Here is a 12,985-nt window from a genome sequence, read left to right as displayed (position 1 = left end):
ATTGAAAAAGACAACAAAGCTGGTGTTTACCGTTCTGTTTCAGAATAAACAGGATGAGGAAGGTAAAATCTGACTACTTGATTTTCATGTTTAGCCAATGTCTGCTTATTTTTAAGCAGGAGGACTTTAGTACCTTTAAGCCTATGTCCTTTGTGTATTAGTGTCCTATTGCTGCTGTGACAAATCATCACAAACTTCGTGGCTTAAAACAACACCAATTTATTCTCTTACAGCTCTGGAGGTCAGAAGTCCACGGTCAATCTCACTGGGCTCGAGTCAGCAGGGCTGGTTTCTTCTGGAGGCTCTAGGGGAGAATCCATTCCTTGCTTTTTCCATCTTCTAGAGGCTGTCCTCGTTCCTTGGCTCACAGCGCCACATCACATCACCTTTTCTCCCTCTGCTTCCGTCATTACACAGTCTTCTCTGTCTGACTCTGACCCTCCTGCCTCCCTCTTACAAGGACCCTCATGATTACACTGGGCCCACGCAGATAATCCATAATAACCTCCCTTTCTCAAGATCCTTAACTCAATCACATCTGCAAAGTCCCTTTTGCCACGTGAAATAACATTCACAGGTTCCAGGGACTATGACATGAACAACTTTGGAGGGGGCGGGGACAACAGGCATTATCCAACCTACCACACTATATATACCAAAATTCTCTCTTTGGTTTAAATGAACAAAATTTTTGGAAATATAGAGAGTAAACATTTTTTAGTTAATAAAAATATTTTAATATCTATTATATGTGATGATTATACTATAATGTGACAAAAAGGAATGCCCAAATTAGAGAGGGATCACATTTTAATAGCTTCATCAATTTTTCTGACATAGATGGAAATTTTAAATAAAATCATCATTAGTCCCATAGCCATAAAGGCCAAAAACTCTTTTAAGTAATAAACACATATGTCTTAAAATTAAAATATTGATTAAATTGAGTCTTCTTGACTTGATTAGTAATGAATCTATTTTATTCTAAGGACTCAGAATTTCTAACCATCACTACATCCTCCATACACATCCTCTAACTTGTGTGATGAATGAAAGATTCTAATCAGTATCCTTTCTGTTAGTCTAAAGAGGAACCTCAAGGTGGTAAATACAGGAATATCACTCTGGCCTGGAACACTACTGCCTCAGTCTTTACCTATCTGGGATCCAGTTACGAATTAGGAATTGAGCAGGAATGGCCCCTGAGCTTCCAAAACAGGAGGTACTAAAGACCTCCACTTAGCATCCCGCACGCCAGTCACAGGAGAGTCCATGAGGCCCACATACAGAGCTGCACTGCTTTACCTTAGACGTCTTTCTGTAAATGTGATCACCTGGTGTCTGAAGGAGATAGGAGAAGACGATAGGGAAGTATCAGGTTGGAAGTTGGGGTGTGTGGAGTGGAGTAATTTACTATAGGTGGGAGCAATGACCACAGTAAGAGTGAGGGCCTGTGACGAAGGAGCACGCGGGAATCTCAATGAGCACGCGCACTCACACACAGACACACTTTCTGAGACCTGACTCAAACAGATAAAGAACACTCCAGGCCCCTTCAGAATCCCCTGAACAACTGTGAAGTAACTGTTGTTCAAAAAGTCATTTTTGAATTACCTAGCAAAGGACAAAGGATGTTTGATCAGCTCTCCTTAAGAAAACAGGGAAGTATATGGTTGATTTTTTTTTAAAGTTTCATAAATCTGAGAAAGGTTTCTCCCCCTCAACTTGCTTGAAAGGATAAAACCTTAACTACCCAGAAAACTTGACTCCCCTAAATGACTTACTCTCTGGTATCCAGGTAGCTATGATTTTTTAAAAGTAAATTTTCATTAATTTGCATTCTACTCATTCAGAATTCTTGATAATTCTATCTCAGCCAGAATGACTAAAATTTTGCCTTTCCCAAGTCTACAAAGGGTTTCCCAAGTAAATTAATAACATAAATAAGACTTCAGAGAAATATATTTAGTCTGCTTATCAAAAAATATACATAAATTCCTTTGAGATGCTTCTATGCAAATAGAAGCCACTCAAATATGTATTTTCTGTTCTTTACTCTTAATGTGAAAACATCTCAATATCAGTTTCAGTTTATGTACACAAAAATAGTAAAAAATTGCATTTCTTTAAACATATTTAAATTCAGACTGACCACTTCAGTTTGTCCAAGTTAATGAGAATTTTTTCTTTTCCCCTGTGCATCATGTTACAATTAAATCAGTGATGACTAAATAGTTTGAAAATGATTTAAGTAAAACAAAAAGATTTTTTAAAGGCACCATCACCATTTATGACACTTCAAGATATAAATTATGTTTAAAGGCCTTTCTTTGTTAAATTGAAAAGATCAAACACTATTTTAGCTGAGAAATGTACTCCAATATATTCAACATCCAGCAAAATTTATAAAAGCTTCACAATTGTCCTAATTTTTCTCCTATAATCTTATTTAAAAACGCTGGGAAAACATTTACACATTCTATAAATCACAAACCAACAGATAAAAACCTGAAATTGCAGAGAGGAGATGTTTGCATGTGTCTTGTGAGATAATCAAAGACCTGGAGTTGCTCACATAGATGCAGATAGAAATTTCCTATCTCCTGGGAAATGTATCTGGAAGGTTAGGGTTAGTATTTAACATTTTCTAATTTAAAGCTGGTTTAGCATCTTGTTACTTTATGTCCAGAAGAGTTTATAAACAGCTATGGTATCTGACTACACAAACTATTTAGGAAAAAGAAGTTCAATTCAGCCAAACAATTATTTTGTTTCCTCTAGCAACTTGATTTGGTCAATCCAGTAGTTTATAACTAGATAGTAATTGGTTAATACTTTTGATTTCTAAACAATTGGTTATTTAAATGTTGGTTTAAAAAATAAAAATCTTTGTCTAAATAATATTGTATCTGGAACTTGCTTTGAATTAATCCGGAAGTGGAGGTGGATTGTTCTGGATGAAAAAGATGGGCCTTGAGTTGATAACCGCTGACCCTAGTTGATGAGTACACAGAGATTCCTTATACTTTCAGTATGTTTGACATTTTCCATAATAAAAGGAAAAACTATTGATGTTGAAGACAGCTGAAAAGAAAACTAGACTAATTACCAGCTTAGAATCCGAAAAGGAAAAGTGAAAGAGTTGTGGTTAGTTAGCCTCGTTTTTTTAAGGACGTCTCCAGTGTCTGTACTGTAGACATCTACAGAGGGTTCATACAGTTGAGTCCTCAGGCCTGCTGGACTCACCATACAAGCATGGATGAGTCAGTCCTCAGCATGCTGGTGGCTTGGGTTCCCCTTTCCACAGCTTCTGGGTGGTCCCCGGGCAACCTCAGCCCGCCTGCCATTCAGATGTGATTAGGCTTAAGCAATTCATGAGTGAACAATATAAGATCTCCTTACAATAATGATTCTGTGATATTCCAAGCCACCAGGCCCCTTGTTGGATGAGAACTGACCATGATTCGATACCTGATTTTCTCTGAAAATGGGCCTGCATGTACAAGTACACCTACAGTTGCACGTTTAAGAAAGTATAATTATACCCCTACCTTGTTCCCAAAAGGATTTAAGATACTTGTGCCCATGTGAAATAAAACTTAAATTAGTTTTGCCATTTAAAATTTCTCTCCCTAAAATAAAGCTCCATGAATAGTTATCTTATATTTGCATAAAAAAGGCAAACATCTTGTCATGAGACCCTTTTGTTCAGTTGGTTCACATCACTCAAGTTCACGATGAGAAACTTTCCTATTTATATACAGAATGTTCGATTTTCTTTTAACTGAAATGTGATTAAGATCAGAAAAGTTGCCCCGTTAAGAATTTTGCATTTCTTAATCCACTGCAAATTCTCATTTGGTGACTCCTCAGATTGGTTTTGGTCATGGAAATAGGGGTCCATACCTTGTAAATTTACACATGTAAGCAGAGTTGTTCTAATACCTCCTGCACAGAAAGACACTTGCTGCTGGAAATTAGTCTGCATTCTCCTTTGTCATCTCATCAGAATCGAAGAGTAGGAAGCAATTTCCTTGCTAAACTAGAGCAAAAGGAGCCGAAACACCAAAAATGACTTTGACCATTCAAAGGCTAAAAACTTGGAGAAAAAATGTTCTGCTCGAGCACCAAAAGCAGGAATATTACCCCATTACACTCTTTCATAATCAGTGCAGAGATTGAATCCCACTTAGCCAAAATTCTCCTCCAAGTTTGCAGGCAATTGGAGCTTGACCTGCCCGGGTGACAGAGGGGCAGGGCACACTCCAGGCATGGCCAGTCCACCCTGAGGGACTCAGGGAAACAGTGGGAATTCATTTCAAACCAAGTTAATCTGGAATAAGGAATTGCAATCACACTTTTTTTAATTCAACTTTACCGAACAGCTCTCAGTGCTAGGCACCGATTGTGTGTTGAGAATTCAAGGCTGCCTAAGTCCTGGTCCCACCCTCACTGTGCCCATGAGACCTGCAATTTGTCCTAACAATAAGGTAATGCTCATTACAGAGGCTTGGGAACATTTAATAAATTAACCAATGGGAGCAATCAAAAATTAGTAATTGTGGTCACTGATGAACAAAGGTCCTTCAAGAGCCATTTGGAACAGTCTAGAAAGTGAGCTATAAGCATGCAGACGAGAGATAAATCTCCAAATTATTCATGAAGCATTGACCATCAGTCCTGCATCCAAGCCCCTCCACATGGGCCTTCTTGAGTGTCCACTTAGTGGGTCAGACACCAGCCAGGGGCTTCAGGTCACTGGCTCTCACCTAGGCTGCATATGAAATCACCTGGAGACCTCTTAAATCTCCTAATGTCCAGCTCAAACCCGAGACCAATTAAATCAGAATCTTTAGGGGTGGAATCTAGGCATCAGTATTGTTTTAAAACTCCCCCAGATGATTCCAATATGTATCCAAGTGGAAAAGCCAGTGCTTTAGATATGTAATCTCATTTAATCTTTAAAACAACCTCATGAGGTGGGTGTTTTCCATTCCTATCTTATACAGGAAGAAATAGGCTCAGAGAGGTCTTGAAATTTACAAGTAGTTTCTAACCTACGTTTGATTCCAAAACTAAGATTCGAACAAGGACTTTCATTATGTTATTATCTAAGGAAAATAGCTATTAAAATGCTGATCCTGATGTATCAGACTTCAATGACACATTCACAGAATAGTTTACCAGCCTGAGAAGCAAAAAGCAGGACCCTGGTGAATAGACGCCAGGAAGGCAATTTTTTGTAAGAGGAGGAGGTTGGGGTGTTGTGGACTTTGGGTTACAATGACACTATGATGCCCTAGTCCCATGCCCTGAAGTATGTCTCTTGTCTGAATGTTGGGTTGATCGTGTTGTACTGAAATCTGGTTAGGGCCTGACAGTTGGATGCTATTTCCCTTGAAGAAGAAGAAATTGCCGTTAACAACAAACAGGATGGGAGGAGGAACACTTTTCTCTCTGGAGTTAGGAGTTCTAGGGGTCCAAAGCACTCTGTGGATGGTCTGGGTAGTAGAAGAAAACTGGCATATGCCTTAATGAGGCAGGCTGGGAACCAAGCAGCAAGACACTTTATATTCTTAAACCTAGCATCACATCCTAGTCCTTGGGTAGAGCTTTTGAAATATGTAAATTCACAAGACCCACCCCAGTCCTTTGGGCCAATCTCTACAGGTAGGATGGAAATGTCTTTTCATAAAGTTCTCCTAGGTGGAAATCATTTAGATAGGGGACTATAGACTGAAGATGAGTGAGCTGTGTTTTATAAGTCTAAATAACTATATCTTCCTCTCTGTGTTTATTTCCCTTCTGTCATCCAATAGCCCATAGCATAGCCTTGTTTAAACCTTCTAGACTAGTCTATTGTATACCTTGAGTTGTGTGTCCATGCTTGTGCCAAAATATTAAAAGTGAAGAACACCGCTCCCAGGCTAGTATGATGGTAGAAGTGGTAACTATTAGAGCTCTCCATCAGGAGTTAAGTTTGAACCAGAGAAAATGGGTTCAAATCCTAGAAGTTACAGTGCACTTAGAGATCAACTTTCATCTCTCTGAGCACCAGTTTCTTCATCTGTTAAATAGAAAATGAAGTAAAGAATGCATTTAGTACAATGCATTTAGTACAATGTCTGTAGGACCCCAATACATAATATTTGTTAAAACCTAGCTGCCTTTGCTATGCAGCAATAAGTAAAGATTCTCTCATCTCTGCCAGCTTTTTGCTATGAAAGGCAGCGATTTCCTCCCATCCCTGGTCAAGGAGAGCCATGCCCAGGTGGAGGGTATTAACAACCAACCGGACAGTGTGGGCAACCGTTGGACACTGGGCCCAGGTCACGCGTCACACAAGTAGAAAAATACAAACTTGTATCTGAATGAGGGAAGATTCATTATTCACATTTCATAATAGGTCTGTATTATAGAAAATGATTCAAAGTTGGATTTCTCCAATCTGCCAGCACCCCCCTACTGTACATAAAATAGAATTTAATCGACACAAAGCTTTCTCAGGAAATCATTACTGCATTAGACAAGATCCAGTATTTGCCTTTATGAAACAGAAATTTCCAAATGTAAAATCAAGTGCAAAGATGAATTATCAGCTGGGAGCTCTACCGGCTCTCATTTTCCAAGTTTTGGGACTAATTCACCCTTTAATGTAGACCCAAACCACCACAGGTTACCATCATATCTGGCAGCTATTATTGTATCTGCTATGTCCATGGCATTGTCCTAGGTGATGGGGCCAGTTTTGGGTAGGAGTGGGGGATTGTGATCCATGAAAAGAAATAGAGCATACTCCCTGCCAGAAGGGTCAGGCAGCCAAATTACACCAAGGAGAGGTGCATCCTCTTTCTGTGGCTATGGGGCCCTCACCATCTGCCCTGCCCACTCCCCTCACCACTCTCCCCCCTGCTCACTCTGCCCATCTCACTGATGCCTTTGCTCTTCCTTGATCCCAAGCTCATTCCCACTTCAGGACCTTTGCCATGTGGTCCCCTCCAACTGGAGGGTCCTCCCCACCCCACCCACTTTTCACAGACACTACTTCTCTTAATTGGAGGGGACCCAGCACTGTCACCTCTTCTGCAAGACCCTTTCCTGACCATCCAATATAGCATCCCCTTTCCTATCCTCTCCTGTTAATCTCTCTCTCAATCCTTTGCTGGCTTCCTTCATAGTATGATAGCTCTCATCATTTATTATTTTTTTATTTGTCTGTTAATTGGGGTTTTATTTGTCTCCCTCACAAGAATGCAAAGCCCACTCTGATATTCTCAGTGCCTATCACTGTGCTTGGAACATGGTTGGTGCCCAATAAATACCTTTAAAAAAATGAGTAAGTAGCAAGTCATAGCAAAGCAAGAGGGAAAATTCAAAATTATAGAAATTAAACAGATCTGGGTTCAGAGGAGGAAGAGAGAGCCCCTGGTGCAGAGGGAAGATGGTTGGGGTCCATTTTCTGAGTAGTAACAGGTCAACAGTGTCACTGGACTTGTGGGGAGGGTGTTGGCCACATCCCTAGTGGTCTCTTGGCAGACAGCCACAGGGGTAATCATCCAAGAAGCCACTGCGCATTTGGGGGTGTCTCGATAAGATGCCAGAAAACAGTACAGTATTTACAGGTCACCTGGGCCCCTCTTTATCAACATGAGCTTGACTCTGAGGGACCCAGGCTGAGTAACCCTGAAAAGCCATCCCTTAGATCCTGATCAACACCTCCTTAATGCCTATAGCATCTTGGCTCTCATGTTGAACAATAGCTGCTCACATTTATAGAGCACTCAGGTGTTACTCAAAAAACGGAGGCAGAAGGTAGTTAAGTGACTTACCAAGGTCACCCAGACTAGGAAGTGGTAATGCTGGGGTTCAATCCCAGGCACCTGACTCCAGAGCCTGTTCTCTGAAACCCTGCATGCTGCCGCCTCCCAAAGCTGTTCATGCACACTGCTGGTTGGTTTTATACCTAACCACTCTAGCCCAAATGGAGTTTGCTAAACATTTAAAAGCAGTTCTTTAGTTTGATAACCTATTTTGGGAAACTCTATTAACCTTCTCTTTTGAGAATGTGGGAGCTAAATTAATTTACCTATGACAGTGTGGTCTTCACATACACTAACTAAGATATGTTTAACAACCTGATTATTCAGCGTCTTCCCAGCACAGGAAAAGATCCTGTTGTGGTTTTGCCCAGCTTTGGGGCCACATAGTCAATCAGCTGATTTGTTGAAAGTCTTCGAGGTGTCCTTCCACCGCTTGACAAATCCTCCTCCTCCTCCTCCTCTTTCTCCACAAGTTGCCTTTTGGATTTCTTCCCCACCTTGGCTGGTATACAATCTCAAATTGAAATGCCAGCTGGAAGACTGACACACAGTCATGCGCCAAAGGCTCACATGGACGTGGTAAGTGCTGCTGTACTGAGAAATTGCTGGTAGCATGCGAGGATGCCAACGCACAAATCCTCAAGTCTTTCTCATCCAAAATGATGCAGAGGCAAAAAACACAAGCTCCCTGAAAACTCCCAAGTGGTGTTGACTTTTTTGGTTTGATGTTGGCGTGTAGTTGTTGGAACTGTCCACACAGTTGGGAGTGTGTGTGTAGAGGGGTAATGAATCTTTTTAGCTTCCTGCACAGAACTGCTGTGTAAACCCACCCATGCCAACATCGACATCTGGATTTGTCAGGAAAGAGTATTGGGGAGACAACAGCCCCCTGTTTTCTTTTCCCTGCGTGAGTGACAACTCTCATAGGAACTAGGTATGCCCAGAGCTCTACTGCTTTTTATCTCAAAACACTTTGTTCTGACAAAATGTATGTAAGGTTTTAAAAGGGACCAGTGTAGTGTCCCACACAGTGTTACAGAAGACCAGAAATTTGTGCTTTTTATACCCTAGGTCTGTTGCAATCCAAAACAGGATTTTTTTCTCATTAGCCAATAAAAAATACAAATTTGTTTACGGCCAAATTCTAGAAAACCACCGAAAGACATTTTTAATCCCAGATGAAGCATCAAATTATACCTTTTTTTATTCTGGTTGCTTATTGTAACAAAATCATTCCAACAAGTTCTTTTGGAGACATTTCTAAAAGCCTGTGATCAGAAGTAGACAAGCTGAGTCTCTTACTAAGCAAGAATTTTCATATACACCTTGAGATATGTTATCAGCAGTCACCTGGTGGTGGAGATCCTAAAATGGCATGACTAGTAATAAAAGACATCAGATCCTAAATACAGTTGCCTCATTGGGTGGTCGATTGTTACAATTTCTTTGGAAAATATTTTTGCATCATCTACTAAAGCTGGACGTGTGAACACCCTGCACCTCGGCCATTTTCACTGTCAAAGAACTGGAATTTTCTAAAGTGAAGCCTGGGCATTGTAATTCTAACAGATGCTTCAGGTACTCAGACATGTGCAAGAATATTCATAGCAGCACCATTTGTAACAGTCAAAAAGTGGAAAAAACCATAATGTCTATCAACAGTAGACTGGATAAACTGAGGTCTAGTCACAGAATAGAATTCTACACAACAATGAAAATGAAAAACTATTGCTACATGCAACAACACGTAGATGAATCTCACAAACAGAGTGTTGCATAAAAGAAGCCAGACACCAAAGAATGCATATTGTTTGAGTCCACTTGTAACAAAGTCCAAAGTCTCTACCAATGGTGGAGACACCGGTGTTCACTTTGCAATCATTACCTGGGCTATATATCTTGTGTTTGGTGTACTTTTCCATATGTGAGTTACACTTCACAATAAAAAATGATTTTTTTTAAAGAAAATAAATAGAAAGGAGTTAAAGTCAATGCATATGGTCCACATTCTCGGACAATTTGGGGAAAAAAATCTGGCTTTACCTTCATCCTTTTTCCCAAACTTGGGTGTATGAGGCCAGAAGGCAAAGGCAGAAGTGGGTCTTTCTGGGAGGCTTATGACTGCTCTAAATCAGATCAGCTCCTGAGTTCCCAGTTCCACTTGTGAAAGACTCCTAGTCTTGAACTCCAGAGTTCCAAACTCCACGTGACGAGCTTCCTAAAGGCTTTGTACTTGACGAACAAATTGCACTGCCAAGGAAGCGTCAAAATTCTATCAAACTTAATTAGGCAATTTCTGTCTATAAATGACATACCTCCTGTACCTGGTGAGACCCACTCAGGCACTAATAGGATGTGACAGCTGCATCATCAACAAAGCCTCCCTCACCTCCAGTTCTCTTCAGAGGTGAATGCCTCCTGCTTGGGAGGCACTGACAGGCCCTTCAAGAAACTTGAATCCAGTGAAGTCTCAACTCAGAGACAGTATGACCACCCAGGCTCACCCAGGACCATCCCACGCCACCAGTGGGTGTGTGGGGGTGAGGAGGGGGCATTCATCACATTTTCACCTTTTCAGACCAAAATATATTCCTGTTGGAGGTTGGGGCACTCTTTTCATGAAGATTTTTCTTTTTTAAAAGTAAGGTTAAAAACTTTTTTTTTTTTTTGGTCAAGGTTGTGTGCAGTATAGTTCTGTCCAGAGGCCGGGGAACCAAAAGTCACCTCTTCTGTGAGTGAATGTCCCGAACTGAGGACTTGTCTATAACCTCATACTGTTACAGCCTCTAAGGCAAAAGGGAAAATATCTGTTCTTCAGGTTTTCCTTGTCTCTTTATCCTCTTTGAATGAATATACAAATGACTGAAAGCTAAATTTTCTGCGTCTTAACAGAAATAAAAGTTTTTTCAGTGTTGGCTACAGACACATCCTTTCCCAATGTTTTTGGGTTGAAGAAAGGAAACATCCAGTGAACTGGAAAGAAAAAAGGAACGGTCCCCTCCCCGACTCCCCTGAACCACTCCCAATCCCTTACTCAATTCCTACTTGCTTAGAGTTCAAAGGAAGAAGCCAGAAGAAATGAGAGAAGAGATTAATCAGCACATGCAGCCCCTGCTCTCTAGAGACTTCCATGGAAATAGCGAAGGTGCTGACTATAAGATGATAGGATTGGGATGTTTAGTTTATTTATTTTTTATCCAAACCACCTCTATATCCAAAGGTGCTAGTTGTAGAAGAGGCTGCAACATTATTCCATTGGTGCTAATTCTACCGCAAATATTTTGGTAATAGTTCTTTTGAAATTGTTTTTGTGTGCAAGGAGGTCCTTTTGTAATGTAAGTATTGGGGGAAGTGTGTGTGGCTGATTCCATGGAGCCAGTTCAAAGAAAGGGACACATTCTCTGCTTTCCCTGGTATATTGTTATTGGGAAAGAAAGGGGGAAATGTCAGGAATGACAAAGGCAAAATCAAGGGCTGGAAAATTCTCTAAACCAGTGGTTCTCAAAGTGTGACCTCTGACTGGCAGCCTCAGCGTCACCTTGGAACTTTTTTTTTTTGGTGAGAAGGATTAGTCCTGAGCTAACATCTGTTGCCAATCCTCCTCTTTTTGCTGAGGAAGATTGGCCCTGGGCTAACATCTGTGCCCATCTTCCTCTACTTTACATGTGGGATGCTGCCACAGCATGGCTTGATAAGCAGTGCATAGGTACACGCCCAGGATCTGAACAGGCAAACCCCATGTTGCCGAAGCGGAGTGCGCGAACTTAACCACCATGCCACCAGGCCGGCTCCCCTGTTGGAAGTTTTAGAAATGCAAATTCTCCACCCCCCCTTCAGACCCATCTAATCCAAATTTCTATTTGTCCCCAAGGTTTTTTTAAGTCCGATTTCATTTTCACTTTCTTTTCTTCGTGTAAAAATAACTACTGCTCTAACACTTTGGGGTTCCTTTCTAGTCATCATTTTGGGGTACTTGTGTGGACGGATCCTGTCCTCTTCATTCTAAATGGTATGATTTCGCATTAATACAGAATAACCCGGTCCTGCCATCCTGTGTGTCATTAGGCCTCTCAGTGTGAACTGGGTCACTTCTGGTTTGCCCAGCTGGTAGAAGAAAAAGGAAAATTACCCAGTACAATTTTTCTTCAAGAAACAGTTTCTTCTCAACTTTAATTAATCATTCCTTCCTTGTGGAAACTCTATTAGAGTTAAACCAGGATTCCCTGACCCTCTGTGAGAGAAAAGGAGCTCTTTTCCTATCCCAGAACACTTGAGATATTCCCGGAGGTGGGGAGAGGTCTGGGTGGAGGAGAGGGTGAGGGGGCCAGGGTGGGCGTGAGGGTAAGGGGAGCTGGTAGTGAAGTCCAGAGCAGATCAGTGGAGGGGGACCATGAGAGGCATCCTTGAGGGAAACAGATCTGCAAGCCACAGTAAGAGGAGGCCTGTCTCACTCTATTCCAGACACATTTTGTCTTTATAAAACCATTTCGGTGCCTTTTTAAAGTAAATTCAAATAAATGAAGAAGCATTATGTGACAATAGATGCTCTCTCTCCAGCAGTATTTTTATCCTTATTCCATTTCATCACAGAAGTATGGGTTACTGGACAGACGTTTGTGATTTCAATACGGAGGATGACGATGTCAAGAAAGAATACACATAAAAAAATTATAACTTCTTCCAACATTTTCTAATGACTGTTGGAAGAGGGTAAAACCTTAAAACATTTATGAAATCACATTTAAGAACGGCTTTGGGAAACACTGAATAATTTTTCGAACTTCTCTAATAGGTTTGTTTCCACAGAAGGGAAAACGTGCACCAAGCTGGAAGTCAGATGGCTGAGTTTCCATTTCCAGCTCTGTCAGGGAATCATGGTGTGAACTAGGACAAGACTCTTGACCTCCCACAGCCCTTGGTTCCTCATCTGTTAAAAAAAGGGTTGGGATACCCAATCTCGAAGGCTTATTTCAGTTCCAGCTTCCTAAGAGTCTCCAAAAATTTAATAGCCAGTAAGTGGAAACAACCCAAATGCCCATCAACTGATGAATGGATACACAAAATGTGGTATATCCATACAATGGGATGTTATTCAGCCATAAAAGGAATGAAGTGTTGATATGTACATGTTACAACATGGATGAACCTTAATAAAGTTATGCTAA

The sequence above is a fragment of the Diceros bicornis genome, chromosome 23 (assembly GCF_020826845.1).
Source record: "Diceros bicornis minor isolate mBicDic1 chromosome 23, mDicBic1.mat.cur, whole genome shotgun sequence".
In the NCBI taxonomy this organism is placed as follows: Eukaryota; Metazoa; Chordata; class Mammalia; order Perissodactyla; family Rhinocerotidae; genus Diceros; species Diceros bicornis.
Note: the sequence above shows the minus strand (reverse complement) of the source record.